Source organism: Pseudophryne corroboree, unplaced genomic scaffold (assembly GCF_028390025.1).
Source record: "Pseudophryne corroboree isolate aPseCor3 unplaced genomic scaffold, aPseCor3.hap2 scaffold_147, whole genome shotgun sequence".
NCBI lineage: Eukaryota > Metazoa > Chordata > Amphibia > Anura > Myobatrachidae > Pseudophryne > Pseudophryne corroboree.
In genome coordinates this window covers 951,004-969,915 of record NW_026968099.1, presented here as the reverse complement: position 1 = coordinate 969,915, position 18,912 = coordinate 951,004, and the positions used below count along the sequence as shown (strand labels likewise).

Genomic DNA, 18,912 nt, shown 5'->3' with positions numbered 1-18,912 from the left:
AGTTCCCTTGTGCTGCCTCAGTTGGATCTCCTTCACTTGACAGGGGGGTGCCCGAGCAGCGACCCTCCCCAGCTCTAGCCTAACTCCTACTTACCTGCCAGGTGAGATACTATGATCAGGAAGGTGCTTCTCCCAGGGCAAATCTCACCCATTGCACTCTTGGTGTGCTGCTCCTGCGATTTCCCCAAATGTGGGACACTTGACTGCATAATGTGTGTTTCTTCTGGTTGGCTCTCGTATAATTCAGATTTCTTTGTCTCAGGTCTCTCTCCAGCCTAGTTTGCTGTCTGTTTCCACTTCTCTTTTCTTGAGCCGCTTCCTTCTATGCCTTTGCGCACTATCCTGACTTCTCCCGTCTGCTTACTTTGTGCCTTCCAATGCACAATGCGAACTACAGGTAGTGCTGCAGGGCCCACACCCTTTTACTTGCCTTACAGAGCAGCTCTGGAGCTGTTACAGTGCCCAGCTGCTGCAAGAAATCAGCTTGAATGCTTCAGGGGCTGGGGCATAGCCAACATGAGCCCCACACCGAAGGAAAGTGCGAGGTGCGTCCTTTCTTGCCAGAGGTAGGGGCAGAGGAAAAAAGCTGCACAACACAGCTAGCTTCCAGGAACAGAAGTCCTCCCTGGCCTCTACAAAATCTACTGCATGACGCTGGGGCTCCACTGGCGGAGTCCGGCCCATGAGATGTCATGCAGCCGCTCTAACCACGCCTCCTGTTTCTCCGTTGCCGACCCAATATTGAAACCCTGCCCCCGCACCGCTCCATCTCCGACTTGGAAATGGAGTGTTGTTGACCCCCCTCCCCCCCCCCCCTGCACCGATTGACAGGCAGAGGCGATCGAATTATCTGCGGGGTGCCGCAGAAAATGCAGGCGGATGCGTATGCTCTTAGCAATTTTTGCAGTTGGATTGCTTATTGCGATTGCAATCCAACCTGAATCAGGCCCTATTACCTATCACAATGCACTGCGGGTAGTACAAAATGGGGTTAATATAGGAGAAAACCCCCCAGAGCTGTGCTCCTTAACTGTCCCTGGTGGCTAGTGGAGCAGCTGCCCAGTAATCAGTGTCCACGCCAGTGCGCACAATGCCCGCCCCCTACAGCCACGCTGGATCACGGTATAGTGTGTGCACAGAAGCCCCTTACCACCCTTTCATCAGCGGCCTCGTGATCCCGGAGGGCGGTGTGTGTGTGACTGACCTTAGGAAGAAACCGGAGCCTCCGCTGCAGTGACCCAGCAACCGGGGCACGGGAGTATACTGCGCCGCTGGGAGTGATGGAGCTGCAGTAAATATGTCTATTAGACCTAGCCTGCTGCAGCCCTTGTAGATTCTTATTAAAAAAGTTCTTCTTTTCTTGTCAAAATTAATAGCTAAGAATAGGATGCCTGAGGCAGCCCCCTGTTAAGTGGCCTGCTACTGAAGGCACCAACTACAAACTGAGCTCCCTGTTCATGGAAGCGAGGTTATAGAGGAGGGGGCGCTGAGTATCTTGGGAACAGTCAAAAGCTTTGAGCTTGTTGGTGCCTCAGATCAAGGTCCTACTCTACACCCCAATGTGAATCCTTGTGGAGTCCAGTGTACCCCACAGAAGAAAAAAATGTGTCACAACCATTGGCAGCAACATTAGAATAGCTGCTGATGGGCACAATTGAGAAAGGAAGGGGGGAAAACATTTGAATCCAGAACATATATGTAATTCGAATATGTAATTTGTACCTTCCTACTTTAAAATGTAATGGATGAACCTCACCCTGTGAGAACTATCTTCATGATCAAGAGATCTCATATGCAAGATAAGTATGTGTTGGGATAGGGCTGTGGAGGGCGGCTGCTCGGGCACACCCCCGTCAAGTTAAGGAGATTCAACTGAGGAAGCACAAGGGAACTCTCATCTGGGGACAACAACTGCAGGGAGAACACATTTTCAGATGAATGTGGGAGGGCAGAAGGCTGCCTAATACTGAAGCACCCCCAAACAACAAACCAAATGCAACAACTAGTGCAAGCATTCCTGGGGGAAGGCCTGCAGCAGATGGATCCAGTAACAGCTCCAGAGTTGCTCTACAAGACAAGTAAAAGGGTGTGAGCCCTGCAGCACCACCTGTACTTTGCATACACACATATATTGGACAGCATCTCTTATATGCCCCAGGGTCAATAAAATAGTATCCTTATCTAGGGTATCCATCCCCTCAGATAAGGTATCCGTCCATGCTGCTACAGCACTACACACCCAGGCCGACGCAATTGCCGGTCTGAGTAAGGTACCCGAATGTGTATAAATTGACTTCAGGGTTATCTCCTGTTTGCGGTCAGCAGACTCTTTGAGGGTAGCCGTATCCTGGGACAGGAGGGCTACCTTCTTAGATAAGCGTGTTAATGCTTTGTCCACCCTAGGGGAGGATTCCCATCTTAACCTATCCATTGATGGGAAAGGATACGCCATAAGAATCCTTTTGGAAATCTGCAGTCTTTTATCTGGAGATTCCCAAGCTTTTTCACATAACTCGTTCAGCTCGTGTGAGGGGGGAAAGGTTACCTCAGGCTTCTTTCCCTTGTACTTATGTACCCTCTTGTCAGGGACAGGGGGTTCCTCTGTGATGTGCAAAACATCTTTTATTGCCATAATCCTATATCGAATGGATTTTGCCAATTTTGGCTGTAACTTTGCATCATCGTAATCGACACTGGAGTCAGAATCCGTGTCAGTATCTGTGTCAACAATCTGGGATAGTGGGCGCTTATGAGACCCTGACAGTCCCTGCGACATAGGATCAGGCATGGGTTGAGACCCTGACTGTCCCGAAGCTTCAGCCTTGTCTAATCTTTTGTGCAATGAGTTTACACTAGCATTTAAAACATTCCACATATCCATCCAATCAGCTGTCGGCGGAGACACCACATTAATTTGCTCCCGCTCCTCTCTAATATAGCCTTCTTCCTCAGACATGTCGACACACGTGTACCGACACACCACACACACAGGGAATGCTTTTTCTGAAGACAGTTTCCCCACAAGGCCCTTTGGAGAGACAGAGAGAGAGAGTATGCCAGCACACACCCCAGCGCTATATAACCCAGGAATAACACAGTAACTTAATGTTTGCCCAGTAGTGCTGCTGTATGTAATTTGCGCCGAATTATGTGCCCCCCCTCCCTCTTTTCAACCCTCTTGTCTACCGTGGTTTCAGCAGGGGAGAGTCTGGGGAGCTTCCTCAGCGGTGCTGTGGAGAAAAAATGGCGCTGGTGAGTGATGAGGGAGAAGCCCCGCCCCCTCAGCTGCGGGCTTCTGTCCCGCTTAAACTGTAAAATTGGCGGGGGCTCATATATATATACAGTGCCCAGCTGTATATGTGTTATATTTTTGGCAAAAAGAGGTTTATATTGCTGCCCAGGGCGCCCCCCCTGCGCCCTGCACCCTTACAGTGACCAGAGTATGTGAGGTGTATGGGAGCAATGGCGCACAGCTGCAGTGCTGTGCGTTACTTCAGTGAAGATCATGAAGTCTTCTTCCGCCGCTGAAGTCTTTCTTTTCTTCTCATACTCACCCGGCTTCTATCTTCCGGCTCTGCGAGGGGGACGGCGGCGCGGCTCTGGGACGGACGGCGAGGGTGAGATCCTGTGTACCAATCCCTCTGGAGCTAATGGTGTCCAGTAGCCTAAGAAGCAGGGCCTTGCAACTCAGAGAGTAGGGCTGCTTCTCTCCCCTCAGTCCCTCGATGCAGGGAGTCTGTTGCCAGCAGTGCTCCCTGAAAATTAAAAACCTAACAAAATACTTTCTGTCAGAAAGCTCAGGAGAGCTCCTGAAAAGCACCCAGTTTCCACTGGGCACAGTATCAAACTGAGGTATGGAGGAGGGGCATAGAGGGAGGAGCCACTGCACACCCAGAACTAAAGTCTTTCTTAAAGTGCCCATGTCTCCTGTGGAGCCCGTCTATCCCCATGGTCCTTACGGAGTCCCCAGCATCCTCTAGGACGTTAGAGAAAATAGGATTTTAATACCTACCGGTAAATCCTTTTCTCTTAGTCCGTAGAGGATGCTGGGCACCCGTCCCAGTGCGTACTGTGTCTGCAGTTATTAAATGGCCCTTAACTCCAGAACATTTATGTGGAGACAACTTTCCCGACTTGACCATCTTCCTTGGATGTTTTCACCCTGTGTGACTGCTTCCCAGCCTCGGAGGGTTGCATCCGTGGTCCCTAGGATCCAGTCCTGGATCCCGAACCATCGCCCCTCTAGGAGGTGAGAACTGTGCAGCCGCCAATGGAGTGATATTCTGGTCTTGGAAGACAGGATTATCCTCCGGTGCATGTGTAGGTGGGATCCGGACCACTTGTCCAACAGGTCCCACTGGAACACTCTAGCATGGAACCTGCCAAACTGAATGGCCTCGTAGGCCGCAACCATCTTGCCCAGCAACCGAATGCATTGATGGATTAACACTCTTGCTGGTTTCAGAATTTGTTTGACCAGACTCTGGATCTCCATAGCCTTTCCACTGGAAGAAAACCTCTTCTGTGTCCAGTATCACTCCCAAAAACAACAACCGTGTCATTGGGACCAACTGCGATTTTGGCAAGTTTAGGAGCCAACCATGTTGTTGAAGAACTGTCAGGGAGAGTGCAATGTTTTGCAACAACTGGTCCCTGGATCTCGCCTTTATCAAGAGATCATCCAAGTACGGGATAATTGTGACTCCTTGCTTGCGAAGGAGAACCATCATTTCCGCCATCACCCTGGTGAAAATCCTCGGAGCCGTGGACAGACCAAACGGCAATGTCTGAAATTGGTAATGACAATCCTGAATTGCAAACCTCAGGTAGCTTGATGCAGTGGCTAAACGGGAACATGTAAGTAGGCATCCTTATGTCTACCAAAACCATGAAATCTCCTTCCTCCGGACCGGAGATCCCTACCCTGAGAGATTCCATCTTGAAATTGAATTTCTTTAGGTAGAAATTGAGGGATTTCAGATTTAAGATTGGTCTGACTGAGCCGTCCGGCTTCGGGACCACGAAGAGGCTTGAATAAAAGCCTTCTCCCTGCTGACTAATGCCGATTTGAACAATCGGTGAGGGGGAACGTCTTGAAACCCCAGTTTGTACCCTTGGGACACTATTTGTAAAACCCACGAGTCCAGGTCCAAATTAATCCAGTACTGACTGAAGTGTTTTAGACGTGCCCCCACTGGTGTGGGCTCCTGCAAGAGAGCCCCAGCGTCATGCAGTGGATTTGGCAGAAGCAGAGGACGATCTCTGCTCCTGCGATCTTGAAGAGGCTATAGACCTCTTCCCTCTTCTCCTTCCTCTACCTGCAAAGAAATGGGAATCTTAACTTCTTGCATATCTATTGGGCCAAAATGACTGCGTTAGATAATGATGCGTCTTCATCCGTTGAGAGGGAACATAGGGCAAGAAGGTTGACTTACCTGCGGGAGCTGCCGAGATCAAAATAACTAGGCCGTCGCCAAACAAGGCTTCACCTTCATAGGGAAGAGACTCCCTTTCTTCTTGGAGTCAGCATCAGCATTCCCTTGGTGAATGCACAATGCCCTCCTATCCGAGACTGCCATGAAATTGGCCCGTGAACTCAAGAGTCCTATATCCCTTGCAGTCGTAAGTATGCTGCAGTGTCCTTGATATGATCCAACGTAAGGAGCATCCCATGTCTCCAGGATATCTATATCGGATGACAAGGTATTCGACCAATTCTTGAATACTACTACTCACCCATGCGCATGTAATGGCAGGTCTAAGTAATGTACCCGTGGTTACATAACTAGAAATAATGTAGCTTCCTGCATACGATCCGCTGGATTTGTGACAGGGCCCCGTGCAGAACAGGGGGTGACTCCCACTTTATTCTGTCCGCGGCAGGAAATAAATAAACAACCGGAAACCTTTTGGGGATTTGAAACCATCTTGTTGAGCTGGCCCAGACTTTCTCAAACAGAGATGAAGGAACGTTACATCAGCTTTCATTATATATCTATATATACATACAAATAGACCCCTTTGTCAGGAACAGCAGGGTCCTCAGTGATGTTAATATGTCCTTAATATCCACAATCATGTACTGAATGCTCCTTGCCAATATTGGATCTAATCAGGAAATATTATGGTCGACATAGGAATCAGTATCCGAGTCAGTATCAGTGTGTAGTAACATTTTTGCGGGCCTGAGGGAAAAGAAGCATAGCCATGAACATCACATCTATTCTCTACGTCTGTGTCTGGGACACAGATTTATCCAACCTCACTCTGATATTACTGAAACTTTCACCCAGTCAGTTATTGGTGGTGCCAACAGGGCCACCATCATATGTCTGCATTCCTAATATAGTTTCCTCTTGGGAAAAACATTCAGCCACCGACATGTTGACACACATGTACCAAGTACCCACAGACACATCGGCTTATGGGGGATAGACCTACAGTAAATATGTCAGAGGGACAGATGGGATTTTTCAGCTCACAACCCAGCGTCAAAAGTACACAGTCTGGGAAATAATAAACTCTATAGTGATAGACTTGTAACGCTCTTTAGATGTGCTGGTGAGGTGAGGAAGAAGCCCCGCCGCTGTAATGGCACGCTTCTGTCCCGCTCAGAAACAAATAATTAATTACGCTGGTGGGGTAAGGACAGTGCCCAGGCACTAATGTCCACTTTTGCCAGCCTTTTGTGAGGAATTTATGCTGCCCAGGGTGCCCTCCCCCCACGCCCTGCACCCTGCAGTGCCTGTGTTTGTGTGGGAGCATGGCGCACAGCATTCCGCTCGCTGCGTGGTACCTCAGAATGCCATCTGTTCTTCTGCTACTCGCCTGTCTTCTGACTTCTGGCTCTGTAAGGGGGTGACGGCAGGCTACGGGAGTGGGCATCTAGGCGTACCCAGCGATCAGCACCCTCAGGAGCTAATGGTGTCCTGTCAGCCAGAAGTAGAGCCATTGAACTCACTAGAAGTTGGTCATACTTCTCTCCCCTAAGTCCCACGAAGCAGGGAGACTGTTGCCAGCAGCCTCCCTGAAAATAAGAAAAACTAACATAAGTCTTTTCAGAGAAACTCAGTAGAGCTCCCCTGTAGTGCATCCAGTCTCACTGGGCACAATTCTAAAACTGGAGTCTGGAGGAGTGGGCATAGAGGGAGGAGACAGTTCACACCCTTTGAAAGTCTTAAAGTGCCCATGTCTCCTGCGGATCCCGTCTATACCCCATGGTTCTTAATGTGATCCCTGCATCCTCTAGGACGTATGAGAAAACAAATAACGCACACACGAGGAGGAGAGAACAAAGGAAGCTATAAGGAGGGGAGGGGAGGGGGGGGGGAGGTAAGGTAGTAAAGGCATATTGGATAAACTACAACCTTATACATATTCATTAATGTACCAGTAGTTAGAAGTAGAAGAGCTCTAACAGAAACCACAAAGCTTATCTAAAGCCACACCACACTGGATATGCCCAATCTCATTTGATCTTTGAAGCAAAGCAGTATTGGACTTTGTTACTACCAAGCAGTCTCCCATCCATGTATTATCAGATTCTTTAGGTGTTTTTAAACTACCAACACCCTTTTCTTGGTACATTTAATTTTTACACGTATTCTTTTATGTACCAGAAGTTAGAAGTAGAAAAGCTCTAGCAGAAACCACCAGCTCATCTACAGCCACAGCACACTGGATTTGCCCAATCTCTCCTGATCATGGAAGCTGAGCAGTGTTGGTCTTGGTTTTAGTACTTGGATGGGAGACCACCAGGAAATACCAGGAGCTGTGTGTATTTTTACAATACCAACATCGTTCTCTTGATGCATTCCATTTTGAAACATTGGGGCAGATCTATTAAGCCTGGTGAACTGATAAAGTGCAAGGTGATAAAGTACCAGCCAGTCAGCTCCTAACTGTCATTTTTCAAACCCAGCCTGTGACATGGCAATTAGGAGCTGATTGGCTGGTACTTTATCATTCCACCAGGTTTAATAAATCGGCCGCTTATTCATTTATGTACTAGTAGTTAGAAGTAGAAGAACTCTAACAGAAACCACTAAGTTCATCTACAGCCACACCACACTGTATATGCCCAATATCACCTGATCTTAGGCCTGGTTTGTTCTTGGATGTGAGACCACCTGGGAATACCAGGTGCTGTAGGTAGTTTTATACTACCAACACCGTTCTCTTGATGCATTCTATTTTGAAACTTATTCATTGATGTAGAAGTTAGAAACAGCAAAAATCATCTACAGCCGCATCACACTGGATATGTCCAATCTCATCTGATGTTGGAAGCTAAGCAGTGTTGTGCCTGGTTAGTTTTTGGATTTCAGGTCCTGCCTTCTGGTTTGGCCACGGCACCTCGGAAATTCACCAAGGTCATGGCCGTGATGACGACCCTTCACCATCGGTGGACCAGGGAGGAATCTCTCCTCCCGATAAACATTCTGGAATTGCGGGCAGTGTTCAATTCATTGATACTGGCCCTGCCTCTAGTACAGAACAGGCCTGTTCAAGTACAATCGGACAACGCCACCACGGTAGTGTACACAAATCATCAAGTCGGCACTCGAAACTGCATGGCAAAGCTGGAAGTATAAAAAAATCCTCAGTTGGGTAGAACGTCATCTGCCAGCAATATCGGCAGTGTTCATTCCCGGAGTCCTCAACTGGAAAGCGGATTTCCTCAGTCGTCAGGACGTTCACGCTGGAGAGTGGAGAGGCTGCAGCAGAAATATCTGCACTGGTGTCAGTAGGTGACTGAGGCAGGGATGACTGGGAGATAGTGGGTGACTGAAGCATGTATGAGTGGGAGATAGTGGGTGACTGAAGCCGGGGTGACTGGGAGATAGTGGGTGACTGATGCAGGGGTGACAGTGATAGTGGGTGACTGAGGCAGGGGTGACAGGGAGATAGTGGGTTACTGAGGGAGGGGTGATAGGAAGGGGTTGGGTAAGTATGGGAAGAAAGTGGGTGACAGGGATAATAAATGAATAAGGCAGGGATGATAGGGAGATAGTGGATGACTGTGGCAGGGGTGACAGGGACAGTAAGAGACTGAGGCAGGGTTGACAGGGATAGTGGGTGACTGAAGCAGGGGTGATAGGGTGACAGTGGGTGACTGAGGCAGGGGTGACAGGGATAGTGGGTGACTGAGGCAGGGGTCGCAGGTATAGTGGTTGACTGAGGCAGCGGTGACTGGGAGATAGTGGGTAACTGAGGCAGGGGTGACAGGGAAAGTGTGTGACTCAGGCAGGAGTGATAGGGAGATAGTGGGCAGCATATCTCTGCCTCACTGCAGCAGCACATTCCTGCTTCACTGACAGCAGCACATCCCTGCAACGTTGACAGCAACACATCCCTGCAACATTGACGGCAGCACATCCCTGCCTCATTGACGGCAGCACATCCCTGCCTCACTTATAGCAGCACATCCCTGCCTCGCTGACAGCAGCACATCACTGCCTCGCTGACAGCAGCACATCACTGCTTCACTGACAGCACCACATCACTGCTTCACTGACAGCAGAACATCCCTGCCTCACTGGCAGCAGCACATCCCTGCTTTACTGACAGCTGTATATAGGGCCTAATTAAGACCTGATCCCTGCTGTGCATATTCACACAACAGGAGATCAGGTCTGAAGTGCGTGTGTGCTGGTGCCACAGTGCACCGGCACATGCCAGAGATGCGATCAGCATCTCTGCCCAGTGAGCGCCTCTGTCTGATTGACAGGCAGAGGCGGTCACTGGGCAGGAGGAGTCGGGCCAGCGGCGTTGTGCCGCCATTTTGGGGGCACAGTCAGGACAACGCAGACATGACCGGACCGTATGGGGGCGGGCCGTGACGGCTGTGTGACCCGGACAGCAACGGGCCTTATTTACTAAAATCTCAGATAAATTTTATGGCATTTATGTGCAGTCTAGTTTGCACAGTTGATAGAGTGTTGATCTTGCACTATCAATGTAAGCCTCACATAGGTTTGATACACATGTAAGTTTGTTTTTATTTTACTACATTGTGGTTTGTGGCTCTATACCATGTAATGCATGTCTTTTAACAGTAGTCAAGTCTTCCAATGTGCTTGTTAGTGAAACCCAATACATAGCTTTATTTTATTTTGTTTCTTCAAATATTGAATGCATATGTCTTATAACTTTTTTTTTCAATATATAAACATTTTTATTATAAGATTTTCAATGACACAAGTACATCCAAGTTGCAGATTATGGATTGTGAAGGACAAATCAACCATATAAACAATTTAAGCAATTTAAATTGCATGCAGGTAGTAGAATATCAAACTCCTTGGATGAGAGTTGGTCGTAATAAACTAGGATAGAAAAGAATAAAGTAGAAAATAAGATTTTAAACCTACCGGTAAATCTTTTTCTCGTAGTCCGTAGAGGATGCTGGGGACTCCGTAAGGACCATGGGGATAGACGGGCTCCGCAGGAGACATGGGCACTTTAAGAAAGACTTTAGTTCTGGGTGTGCACTGGCTCCTCCCTCTATGCCCCTCTATGCCACAGTTAGAGTAACTGTGCCCAGAGGAGACTGACAGTATGAGGAAAGGATTTTGTTAATCCAGGGCAAGATTCATACCAGCCACACCAATCACACCGTATAACTTGTGATAAACTACCCAGTTATGAGTACGAAAAAACAACATACTGTAGCATCAGTGCAGGACCGATGCAACTATAACATAACCCTTATTGAAGCAATAACTATATACAAGTATTGCAGAAGTAGTCCGCACTTGGGACGGGCGCCCAGCATCCTCTACGGACTACGAGAAAAAGATTTACCTGTAGGTTTAAAATCTTATTTTCTCTAACGTCCTAGAGGATGCTGGGGACTTCGTAAGGACCATGGGGATTATACCAAAGCTCCAAAACGGGCGGGAGAGTGCGGATGACTCTGCAGCACCGATTGAGCAAACATGAGTTCCTCCTCAGCCAGGGTATCAAACTTATAGTATTTTGAAAAGGTGTTTGAACCTGGCCAAGTAGCAGCTCGACACAGCTGTAGTGCCGAGACCCCTCGGGCAGCCGCCCAAGAAGAGCCCACTTTCCTCGTGGAATGGGCCTAGACCGATTTCTGTAACTGCAATCCAGCCATAGAATGCGCTTGCTGAATCGTGTTACAAATCCAGCGAGCAATAGCCTGCTTTGAAGCAGGGGCACCAATCTTGTTGGTTGCATACAGGACAAACAGCGCTTCAGTTTTCCTGACTCTAGCCGTCCTGGCCACGTAAATTTTCAAAGCCCTGACCACATCAAGTAACTCGGAATCCTCCAAGTCACACATAGCCAAAGGCACCACAATAGGTTGGTTCATATGAAAAGATGAGACCACTTTTGGTAGGAATTGAGGACGGGTCCGCAATTCCGCTCTATCCACATGGAACACCAAATATGGGCTTTTATGTGACAAAGCCGCTAATTCCGACACTCGCCTAGCCGAAGCCAAGGCTAATAACATGACCACCTTCCACGTGAGATATGTTAACTCCACCGTTTTAAGGCTGCTAAAAACTGCTAGCAAACAATCAACTCAGAATGACCCCCATAGTGTATTGCAAGAAAATATCTGTAAATCCAATGGTACCGTAAGTGCGGTATATACGGGCGAGAACATCTCCCCTAAGTGAAGTCAGCCCTATGAATAGAGTTTGTGTGATCCCTGTGCAGCAGTCACAGAAAGGGTTCATCTCTGCAGTTTGTCACTCAAATTACATTGTTGCATTTTTTCTAGAAGTGGATCTGAGAGCTGTTACCCGCAGACCAGCTACAATAATTATCCTGGGTACTCACTAGACCAGTTGTTCTCAAACTGCACCCTGGGGTGCCTCAGGACACTTGCAGGGGTGCCTTGGATTGGTGGTCCAGGACCAATTCAAAATATTTATAGTTAGTGTTATAGGCAAAACCAGTGCTGTTGGCTGGCAATCATAACATATGTGCACAAGCAGAAGCAAATCCTGTCCCCTACCAAAGGGCCGGTGCTAGGGTGTTTGGCGCCTCCCTGCAAACTATTAATTTAAGCCCTCTCTCCAATACTTAATAAAGGCGCCTTAAAAAAAGAAGGTGTGGTATCACAAGGAAGGGGCATGGCCACACAATAGCACCCCAAATCAATATACGCCACACAGTAGCACTATCTTATTGTCATTACACCGCATGTAATAATAATAATAATAATAATACCCACAGTCGCAGTGCCCTTTATACACATAACCACCATATCAGTGCAGCTTACACACATAATGCCAACAGTAGCAGTGCCCCTTCTACACATGCCCATGGTGGCAATCCTTTACATGGCAAAAATCAACCTGGTTTTGCCATGTAAAGGATTGCCACTTTAAAAAACAAACAATCAAACAAAAACAAAAAAACAACAGGAAAAAAACACAAAATCTCTCACTTTCTGATTCTCACACCCTATTACATTCCTCCCTATATATTTAAATGTTTCTATTACTGTATGTTCCCTCTTCCCTTCTCCAAACTATACACATCAATATCTTTTAGTATTTCCAGGTAAGTTTTGTGATGTAGGCCATGCACCATTTTAGTTGCCCTAATGTAATTACAGCCTTCTGGAGATATGGCTTCTGGAACTGAACACAGGATTCTAAATGTGGCTGTACCAAGGACCTATACAGTGGCATTACAGGTTGAGTATCCCTTATCCAAAATGCTTGGGACCAGAGGAATTTTGGATATCGGATTTTTCTGTATTTTGGAATAATTGCATACCATAACGAGATATTATGGTGATGGGACCTAAATCTAAGCACAGAATGCATTTATGTTTCATATACACCTTATACACACAGCCTGAAGGTCATTTTAGCCAATATTTTTTATAACTTTGTGCATTAAACAAAGTGTGTGTACATTCACAGAATTCATTTATGTTTCATATACACCTTATACACACAGTCTGAAGTTCATTTAATACAATATTTTTAATAACTTTGAGTATTAAACAAAGTTTGTGTACACTGAGCCATCAAAAAACAAAGTCTCACTCAAAAAAGTCCGTATTTCGGAATATTCCGTATTTCGGAATATTTGGATATGGGATACTCAACCTGTATTACTTTTTTCTGCTACTGGTTCTTTAACCTATGCAAACAAGCATCTGACTTGCCTTTCCTATTGCTTTGATACATTGCTCACCTGAAATAGTAATACTTAGATAGCTTTCCTCTTGCCATTATAATGCCCTTAATCTTATAGTTAGCCTTTGCATTTTTGAGACGTGTATGATTTTGCATTTTTTGGCATTAAATGTTGCCATGTTCTTGACCATTCCTCTAGTGCAGGGGTGGAACTGCCAGAGACAACGGAGTCAGTTGCCGCCGGGCTCCAGCCCTAAAGGGGCTTCCCCCATTGCCCCCCGGCTGTTACGTGCCCTTCCTACTAAATAGACAAAGGCGCTACCAGCAGGGTCTCGCAGTTTGTACATTCCATGCCGTAACACCCTTCTTTCCACCTTTTTCAAGACCCAGCCCAGCAGCCTCTAGCTGCAGCACTGCCAGCGGTGGGGTGCCCCTGCTTCTTCTCACACCACAGATAGCTGGGCAGCACTGCAACTGCCTGCCTGATTGCTCCGCCCCCTTCCGGCTCCCAAGCACCTCTGCTGCCCAGTGATCCAGGAGCCTGCTGCTAGGAAGAAGTGGCCGAGCTTCAGCAAGCGAGTCTGGACACTGGCGGAGGAAGCCATGATAACCAGATAATGGGGAGTGGAGAGCCAGTTCCAAGGTAATACTTTATACAGCTGGTTGAGATCCTGGTCGGTGGATATGGATTCCAAGAAAACCCTGGAGGTGCTTCCTTTCAAGGGAGACACTCTCTTTGGAGAAGACCTCAATAAGATTGTAGCTGATCTGGCTACTGCTAAAACAGCTTGCCTACCTAGTATGACTCCTACCACGCAGAAGGCTAAAAGTACTTTCCCTTGGCCCTTTCATCCTCCAGGTAAAGCGTACCCAAGGTCAGGCATACCCAATGCAAGCTCATGCTTCCAGACCTGCCAAGCCCAGACTGAAGCAAGCCTGGGCTGCCCATCAGCCTGCTTCCAAAACGGACAAGCCTGCCGCATGACGGTGCAGGCCTCCCTCTGGGGGACTTCTAGGTTTGGCATAGAAAGGTATAATTCTAAGCTAAAGAATTTTGTTTGGAGCTCACCTTGTACTTTGTGAAGAAATAATCAGCATTGTGGCTGAGCAGGTACATGTAGTGTGTGGCTGCAAACTGCATGGATCTGCTGCATTGTAATGCTGATACTTTTTTTTTGCAAAGTACCAATAGCTTCATATAATGTTCACAATTTTTATGCAGGATCAAATAGCTCAATGGGTAGGGTGTTTGATTAGAATTCAACAGGTTATAGGTTTGAATCCTGGGTATGGTAGTTTGAGATGTGTTATTTAATAAAGTATGTTGTTCTGACTGCCGGCATCCTATCACCTGGGATAGCATACTAAATAAATGGAGTTGATCAATTTCTTTTTTTTTTTTTTTTAAACTAGGGACAATTTCCAGATACTTTTCTTTATAACTGAGATTGCCCCCTGGAACTTCACATCAGTTGACAACTATGCATGAGTGGGCAGTGCTTGCCCTGGATCTGCCCACCCATTTATGTGCCGTCATAAAAGAAAGCACAACTGACAGTTATCCTGGGCGTACACTACACAATTATCTGTCAGGCTATCTATCCAGTCTGGATGGATGGCATGAAAATCTGGTAATGTATAGGAGCAAATGTCAATTAACCATTTGCTCCCAAACACTAGAAAAGTGGTCAAAAATGGTCATTACACAAATTGGTTAAACCCAAAATGTAACCAATTTGTTTAGGGGACCATTTTTGTCCATTTTCAAGTGTTTGAGAGTAAATCGTTGATGGTCATTTGCTCACATAGATAACCGGATTTCTATTCCAACCAGACAGTGTTGGAGAGATGGTCTGCCAGATTACATAATGCATACCAGAGCCATAACTAGACTTTTTGGTGCCCTGTGACAGAGAATTATATGCCCCCCCCCTCCCTCCCCATTTTTGCAATATGGACAAAAGGCGCATGCCTTGTGGGGAAGGGGCATAACAAGATTGGTCTCAGAGAAAGCACATGAGATATGAAGATATATCTAGTATACTTGACACTCAATGGTTTGTGGTATTGCCCTCCTTAAATGCATATACAGTCACACATGGCGTGTTTGTGCAAATGGCATATCAGCAGTCAGCACTAACTGGTGACATGCCATTTATACAAGTAAGCCATGTGTGACTAATATATAAACATACTTTATTAAATAACACATCTCAAACTACCATACCCAGGAATTTCAAACCTATAACCTGTTGAATTCTAATCAAACACCCTACCCATTGAGCTACTTGATCCTGCATCTATTCTAACCTCCAAAAACAGATTCAGTTGCATTTTCCAGCGTGTTTTGTTTGCGCCTTTGCAAATGTCTTACATCGACAAACTTATTTAGTACTATTTTGCAAATAGGGTTACATTGTCACAACATTGTGTTCCCTAATTGCTTGATTTTTTAAATGCAACAATTGATAAAGACACCTGATAATTGCTCTGTGGAGTCTTATTTTGTGTCTACTTCTTATCTACATTTAATTCCCTAACTCTAATCAAGGCATTTTTAAATGCTGGGGGCTGCCAGGACGTGAGGCCTACCTAGACTTTAGATCTGAATTTGAATGTACTTGTGAACTAACTTAATTTCCTACTTCTAAATTCATTCCTAAATTCACTACTTACATTAATCCTGTAGTTGGGCATTTTGAGCCTTCAATTGTGGGCATTGCTTTGTGTCCAGACCAGCAGCTGGTGGTGTGCATTTGCTGGAAAGGCATCGAAGACCTCCGATATGCTGCATCTCCTGATGTGTGTCTCCCTCAAGTGGCTGTCAGTAAATGCATGCTAGACACCCCATTCCAAGCTGATTGTGACATCACGGAACATGCATCATAGAACAGGCATGCTAGAACATGGGTCTTCAACCTGCGACCCTCCAGCTGCTGTGGAACTACATATCCCAGCATGCCCTGCCTCAGTTTTAGCATACCTTAATAGCAAAACTATGGCAGGGCATGCTGGGATGTGTAGTTTCACAGCAGCTGGAGGGCCACAGGATGAAGACCCATGTGCTAGAGCCAAGCCGCAGGTACATTGAATGCTAGCAAGCTGAATGTTTAAATCATTTTTGTTCCGCAGCATTCCAATGCGGAAGATTCCATGGAACCAGAGATTATTCCATTGAGAAGGACATGCTGCCTGGATGACTGCACTGTGCAAATTAAATCACGGAGCCAGTTGGCTTGTGGGTGGCTCTGGTGACTGGGTGGTTGGGTGGGCGGTGTGTCGGAGGTGGAGCACATGCAAATGAATGTGTATCATCCAGCTAGTGAGAGTGAAAACTCATGCAGGAGTGTGCCTGCTTGTCAGTGGGTTATGCACCTTGCCAGACGTCAAATCTACATGGAGCAGCTGGAGGGAACAAGAGCAGGTTTGCAAAATATAGGCCCTCATTCCGAGTTGTTCGCTCGCAAGCGGATTTTAGCAGATTTGCTCATGCTAAGCCGCCGCCTACTGGGAGTGAATCTTAGCATCTTAAAATTGCGAACGATGTATTCGCAATATTGCGATTACACACCTCGTAGCAGTTTCTGAGTAGCTTCAGACTTACTCGGCATCTGCGATCAGTTCAGTGCTTGTCGTTCCTGGTTTGACGTCACAAACACACCCAGCGTTCGCCCAGACACTCCTCCGTTTCTCCGGCCACTCCTGCGTTTTTTCCGGAAACGGTAGCGTTTTTTCCCACACGCCCATAAAACGGCCTGTTTCCGCCCAGTAACACCCATTTCCTGTCAATCACATTACGATCGCCAGAACGATGAAAATGCCGTGAGTAAAATTCCTAACTGCATAGCAAATTTACTTGGCGCAGTCGCAGTGCAGACATTGCGCATGCGCATTAAGCTTAAAATCGCTGCGATGCGAAGATTTTTACCGAGCGAACAACTCGGAATGAGGGCCCTTGTTAGAAGAGCATATATGCTGGCGCATTCTCCATGATTGTGTCAGCTTATGTTTTGGTGCACTGCACTTTCCTCCACTAAGTTTTAGCCATTTTGGTTAAACGCAAGTGTAGTTGCTTCTCGCCCTTTTGGCTGTGATCTTGTATCGTGGTTGAAGAGTCTGCTGGAGGGATTGTTTTCTTCTTTGGCGAGAGACTGAAGATATTCCAGGATGGAAGGCTTGGGAACACTATCCGTTTTTCAGTTGTGGAAAAGTTGAAAGACCGGAATGGACTACATTCTATAGTAAAGGATATCTTTGTATTTATTAATCCTCCCTTTATATGTGTCTGTCTTTCAATAAAGCTTCGGGCTTGTGAGTCCCTCACCCTCTTACACTCCACACCCTTTGGTTTCAATAGGTTCCTGACCAGAGTCATGAGTTCCTGGGCCTTTTCTATCGGAAGATAAACCTTTTTCTGGTCCGTATCCAGAATCATGCCCAAGCAAAGTCAGACGAGTCGTAGGAACCAACTGCGACTTCGGGATATTGAGAATCCAGCTGTGTTGCTGTAACACCTTCAGTGAAAGTTATACGCTGTTCAGCAACTGCTCTCTTGATCTCGCTTTTATGAGGAGATCGTTCAAGTACGGGATAATTGTGACACCTTGCTTTTGCAGGAGCACCATAATTTCCGCCATTACCTTGGTGAAAATTCTCGGGGAAAATTCTGGAGAGACCAAACGGCAACGTCTGAAATTGGTAATGACAATACTGTACCACAAATCTTAGGTACGCCTGATGAGGTGGATAATGGGTACATGAAGGTATGCCTCCTTTATGTCCAGAGATACCATAAAATCCCCCCCCCCCCTCTAGGCTGGCGATGACCGCTCTTAGCGATTCCATCTTGAACTTGAACCTTTTCAAGTATAGGTTCAGGGATTTTAAATTTAATATGGGTCTGACCAAACCGTCCGGTTTCGGGACTACAAACAGGGTCGAATAATTTCCCCTTCCTTGTTGAAGCAGGGGAACCTTGACCGCCACCTGTTGAAGATACAATTTGTGAATTGCATTTAACACTATCTCCCTTTCCAGGGGAAAAGATGGTAGGCCCGATTTGAAAAACCGGCGAGGAGGCACCTCTTCGAATTCCAGCTTGTAACCCTGAGAAACAATTTCTATTGCCTAGGGATTCACCTGCGAATGAACCCAGATGTGGCTGAAAACTCGAAGACGTGCCCCCACTGGGGCGTACTCCTTTAGCGGAGCACCAGCGTCATGCAGTGGATTTTGTAGAGGCCGGGGAGGACTTCTGTTCCTGGGAACTAGCTGTGTTGTGCAGCTTTTTCCCTCTGCCCTTACCTCTGGCAAGAAAGGACGCACCTCGTACTTTCTTGTTTCTCTGTGATCGAAAGGACTGCATTTGATAATGTGGTGCTGTCTTAGGCTGTGAGGGAATATAAGGCAAAAAATTTGATTTACCAGCTGTAGCTGTGGAGACTAGGTCCGAGAGACCTTCCCCAAACAATTCCTCACCCCTGTAAGGTAAAACCTCCATATGCCTTTTTGAGTCGGCATCACCTGTCCATTGCCGGGTCCATAGGACTCGTCTAGCAGAAATCGACATAGCGTTTATTCTAGAACCTAGTAGACTAATGTCTCTTTGAGCATCTCTCATATATAGGACAGCATCTTTTATATGCCCTATGGTCAATAACATAGCATCCTTATCTAGGGTCTCAATCTCTGCTAATAAGGGATCTGTTCATGCTGCTACCGCGCTACAACCCCGGCCGACGCAATTGCCGGTCTGAGTAAGGTACCAGAATGTGTGTAAATG

General features: G+C 46.7%; 1 non-coding gene across 1 annotated transcript; it reads left to right on the top strand.

Annotated features, from left to right (window-relative positions):
* Nucleotides 1–86: 86 nt before the first annotated feature.
* LOC134998020 (U1 spliceosomal RNA) lies at nt 87–249 on the top strand. The gene has a single exon (XR_010200385.1). It is a non-coding gene; the product is annotated as a U1 spliceosomal RNA (small nuclear RNA).
* The last annotated feature ends 18,663 nt before the right edge of the window (nt 250–18,912 follow it).